Below are 5,510 nucleotides of genomic sequence, written 5' to 3' on the forward strand. Positions count from 1 at the left end.
CCCGGTCCTTTGAAGAAAGTGCTTTTTTTGTGGGATTAGTGTGTATGATGTATCCAGTGCTTGGTATTTGGTAGTGTAGCGACACACAAAAATAGTTACCATCTTGTTTTAGGTTCATAGTTTCCACCATGGCACCGGTGTGTTTATCAACATGGTTTAGCAGTGACCACGGTCAACGGGGCATCTTGTGTGCTATGAGATATTTTTTAGCAGTGTTGAAGATCATGTGTGTTTGCGAAAATAATGTTTCTTAGGTGTAGATTTTTTTTTGTGTGGCTTCATCCACGCTCCGGTCCCTTGAGTCGAGTCGAAAGCAGTGATGCTGTGTCTAGTTCTGAAACATCGATTGGCTCATGTTGTAATTAAACTTTAATGAACTTGTAGTATGTCTCTTTGGTTTCGAGAGTCGTTCAACTTAGATGTAATCGATGCTATTAATGTCTTGCTTTTCTCTTCCGATCGTTCTGTTGCATACTTATATATTGCTTATGTATTGTCTGTGAATTGATACTAACGTTTCGTTTGGCTAGTGCATAGCGATGCCGTCGTATGTCGTGTACAAGGGTAAGGTTCCCGGAGTCTATGATGACTGGGAGGAGTGTCGGAGACAGGTTCACCGATTCAGCGGTAACAGTTACAAAGGATACACCACTAGGGCCGAGGCCGAATCTAGATACGCCCGCTATCTAGCGGGAGAGGGGAGGGAGCGTTGGAGGAACCGGATGAAGACGAGTTTCATCGTGATGATGCTCATCGTGATGACCGCCGCTCTCTTCTATGTGATGGTAGTTTAGATGATCGATATCGACTTGTAATGTGAAGACAAACTCGCTACTCGCGGTCTCGAGACTTGTAATATAATGTTCTATCTTTGTTCGGTCTTTTCAATTCGGTGACTAATATGATGAATTGTATTCAGAGACTAATATGATGAATTGTATTCAGAGACTAATCTTCTATTGTATTCGATGAATCTGTTGTTGATGTGTGCTGTCTATATTTTGTCCAATTATACATTTTGTAACCTGTGCAAAAAACAGAAAATAAAAAAATAAAAAAAAACTAATATTCATACTAATGGCGCATCACATCACAGTGCGCCATTAGTATGTCAAAGGATACTAATGACGCATCATTAAATAGTGCGCCATTAGTATGCCGAAGTTACTAATGGCGCATCTTGCTGTTATGCGCCATTAGTATGCCAAAGCACCTGGGTATACATGGCCCTCTGGGAGGCATATTAATGGCGCACTATTGTATATACTAATGGCGCATCCTGTGATGCGCCATTAGTATACCAGATACTAATGGCGCACCAGTGGTGCGCCATTAGTAAAAATATACTAATAACGTGGCACTAATGGCGCACCACTAATGCGCCATTAATGGCCAAATTAGGTGCGCCATTAATAGGCCTTTTCCTAGTAGTGCACCAAGTGCAACAAATCGGATTTCCAAGTTATGTGGGAAGAAAAATAAGTGTTCAGGCTTCGCTGGGCCATAGCGTGCGCCCCACATATGAAATTCTAGACAAACCTTTTTCTCTCTTTTCTAGCAGATGAGCGCACAAAAATTTAGTACCACCTCGGATAGAAAAAATATATCTTTTCAGTGGTGAACGGACGAAAAGATCGGAGAAACGCACCTTGCTTTATTAGTAGGTATAGATATAGATATATCAATCATGGTGCACTAGATAAAAGAGGGTTCAACTGATTAACAGTCATATATTTTAGTTTTAGTTGTTAAACTCTGCACTACAAAACCGAGAAAGACACTAGGCCTTTTACAGCCAGGCATGTTTACTAAATTGTTTAATTTCTAAAACATTCCCAGCAATATTTGAGTTGTTTGCTTGCGCAACCTTACACTGGGATCATTTCTACAGACTACAAATAGAGGGAAGTTGGCTTGTGCCTTACTAGAGACAGATGAACCAATAAAAATGATTGGAAAGGCTCTTTCCAAGCATAAGGTAAGCTGAATCTTGTACATTTTACTTCTTAATATATTTTCGTTAGTATGTTGTTTATTTTCTGAAAATGATACTCCATTGGAGATTACCTATGATGAAAATTACATTCTCTGCGGGCGTTGATTCTGATATATTACTCTGGGCAAAGGAAGTTTAAAATTTATCTCAATCAAACATGTGCAAAGGAAATTCAAAATATGTTATGTGAGGGAAAGATTCTTAAATCAGTGAAGTATCTAGAGGGTTGATTAGGACACTACTCATACTGGTTGATACTTTACCATCTGGGGATTAGGCCATTGGTGAACACAACAATGAGGTTATTGGTCACAGATGCCGGGGGCGTGTGCGGGGTTGAGGAGCTCACACAGTGCTATACTTGACAATATGCGAGTGGTGGGAGAGGTGGTGTGCCTGCTGCTTGGCTGGAAGTCCGACAGGAACTCCCATGACCGACTGGTAAGCATGGTACGTACCCAATCGCCAAACTATCTTCTTTCACCTCCTTCCTATGCAGGACTTAAACTTCGCTGCACACTGGGCATTCCTACTTTCAGTCAGTCATTTCTGCCCATTCCGATTGTTAATAGTAAGTGTACATGTCACCCACACTGGACCAGTCTAATGCATTTGAATTACCTTAATCTATGAAAATAGTGATATATATAGTCATGCTACGTGCAAGTGCTAACCAAAGTTCAGCCTGTAGTTTTATGCACACCATCCCAATCAGTAATTGATGCATGGTTGCCCATGTGTTGCCACAGAAAAATCCTACAGTGGGTCAGTGTTATCCTACAGTGGGGATGAGAGGATTCAGCGGCTACACTGGTGGCTTGTCTATCTCCACGAGATGGTGTGCGCCGCCTCATCGATGTGGGAGCTGCAGTGTACTAACAGGGCACGACGCCATGCAGGAGCTGCAGCGCACTATTTCACAGTTCAAAAGCATGAAGGAGGAAATTACCTACAAGTGTTTAAGATCACGGAGGAGGATGTCAAAGCTTTCCATTGTTCGGCACTTGTGAGCAAGCAGTATATGGAGTTTACTCTGATTCTAAATAAAAAGTTGGCTATCTGATTCTAAAAAATAAGAGCAGAAAATAATTGAGATGTATCTTCATGTGTGTGCATTAAAATTCATTTTATTCTATATGTCAAGGTTATAGCCTTTCAAACATTACTTATCTAGGTGGTGAAGACCTTCCAGCGTTACCCCAGGAAGCTAACACATCAGGTTGTGCCATACGTGGTGTTTTCTTGTTGATAAATGTTGGTCTAGGTAATCTCCTTGATGAACCATGTGACCATTAATAAATTTAATAAAGGCCAGCATACTCTTTTTGTCTGCCTTGATCGCAATGGGGTGGGGTGAGGCGTTGGATGGAGAGGCGGGGCGGTGGTGCTTCGTGCAGTGCGTCTGGATGATGGGATGCATGATGGAGTGATCGGTGTGGTGGTCGGCAGTGCCTGGGCTATGGATATTCGATTTGAGAGGAAGAAGAAAGATTGGCTGCTGATTTTGGCAGGAAGAAGAGAGATTGAGCGTGTTGTTGTTGTCGTGTGTGGTCTCGGGAGAGGATTAAAAGAGAGTAGTAAAGAGTTGTAGAGAGATAGTGAGGGATTGAGAGGCTAGTTCTATTTGTATTACTGTCGATACTTGCACAATGTTATTGGTTATTATACTGTGGTATTCATCTTTGGAATAAAAATTACCATTTCCCCCCTTCAATATTTGACTTAGCTTTACTTACTAACCTCTCTTCATAACTACTAGATGGGAAACGCGCCTTGGCGCGAGGGTGCCGGTCACAACGCTATGACCAAGTAGTGAATGCTCAATTTAGTAGGAAATCAAGTTTAGCATACGTATTCAGACAAGATATAACAAAATAAAAGAAAGAAGAAATATTCACATGTAATAGAAGCAAAGCACCATTAAGTTCAACATCGTCATGAAATTATAAGGCAGCGTACAGTTTTGAGTGTTGCAAAAATTATCATTTAACCCACACAAATTTAGAAGCGTCGAGGTTTCAAGGCTTTGTTGAATTAGGAAGATTCATGCAGACTGGAAAGGCAGGATCCAAGTAGCGTCTGAAAAGGAACCAAAGTTTCAATCTATAAGCATTATCACATGCTTTCTTTTATCTAACAGTTTTTCATTCAAAACAATCATCCATCATCCAAAACATGTAAATAACATCCAGGTTCATCGCCCTTGCACATGATGGCATATCAAAATATTTTCTGTCAAGCGATGATCAATGATTTTTTTACATAATTGGAATTAATAAGTAATGAACTAAATCTGCTTGAATGCTAAGATGTTTCTAACACCATCAGGTTAGAAAAGGATAATGTAACCACTTTTAAACACATCATGATGGCTCCGTGTCCCGGTAAATCTTTGTGGCCGCAACAATACAGAAGAGCCAACAGAAAATAAAATAAAAAGGTTGTTCCTCCGTTGACATTCCTCATTGTGCCGAGGAACATTCCCATTCTGAGGAAGACATCACAAATGAACGTTAATTAGCAATGGTGCCGAGGAACATTTCCATGTGATCGGTAACGCTGATAGGAATACACTGGTGCAGCTAATCTAATATAAAATCTAACAGGTTAACAAAGCTCACTTCCAATTGACAGAAAAGTTACACATTATGCATGTATTGAATAGAGAACTTCGCGTCAAAATTCCATTTAGATATACCTCGAAGGATAAATGACTTGGCAAAAGCGATGGATACTATAAAGCAAACAAAGCATTGTTCTGAGTCAGCAAAATAGATCAACAAAAGGCAGGAATCATGTGGTCTTCGAGAGAAGAGCAGCATCCTTCTCTCTATTATCACACATGATTCTATTTTGCACCTGATAGAAATAGACTACTTTCTCAGGCTTCACAGACGAATCCTGACAGAAACCGATAATTTGAGAATCACATTTGTGCAAAATTGAAAATGACTAAGAAAAGAATATATGAATATTCTAAATTAGTGTATTGCTAAAGGAAGTTTTGTCACATAAATAAAAAGGTCCAGAGGGACAAAACCACAATCACGTTGCGTGTGTTTATTGATTCACATTATTGCTGCTTAATTAGTTGCCACCAAGAAGATGCTAAATCACACAGCCACAACCAACCCATGTTTCGGCCGCCATCAGATCAAGCAACCTCTAACAAAGTATGTACGCAAGGAACACCACGACGGGAATCAGTGTAATCTATTATTAAGTGCATCACTTATTAACACAACATAGGGTGTTTACGCAACTTCAGTAATATCTAAAAGAAAGACCATTGTGCCGATTACAACAACAAAGGGGGGTGTTTTTAATCGAATAAAGAGTCACTTGTATACTATACCGAAGCCATCAATATGAACAATTTCAGAATTGAGCGAGTGCACCAAAGCCTAGTTATCAATAGAGTCACTTATAACTATCTAGCTGAATTAGTCCTGTTACATAACCATATATACTCCAAGTAGGAAAAGGCACCAACAAAAAGAGAGGGATTATCCAT

The 5,510-nt window shown here is 40.1% G+C and overlaps 1 protein-coding gene across 11 annotated transcripts in view; it reads right to left on the reverse strand.

The window, feature by feature from the left end:
* Positions 1-4,092: 4,092 nt before the first annotated feature.
* LOC119287746 overlaps positions 4,093-5,510 on the reverse strand; it is a 6,036-nt gene continuing 4,618 nt past the window's right edge. For 8 of the 11 annotated variants that reach the window (XR_005140931.1, XR_005140928.1, XR_005140927.1 and 5 more), the window contains one exon: positions 4,093-4,484. The gene's annotated coding sequence lies outside the window, so the exon portion shown is untranslated. The remainder of the gene's footprint in view (positions 4,485-5,510) is intronic. The other 3 variants (XR_005140932.1, XR_005140926.1, XR_005140925.1) reach the window with 1 other exon arrangement.

Source organism: Triticum dicoccoides, chromosome 4A, assembly GCF_002162155.2.
Source record: "Triticum dicoccoides isolate Atlit2015 ecotype Zavitan chromosome 4A, WEW_v2.0, whole genome shotgun sequence".
Lineage (NCBI taxonomy): Eukaryota > Viridiplantae > Streptophyta > Magnoliopsida > Poales > Poaceae > Triticum > Triticum dicoccoides.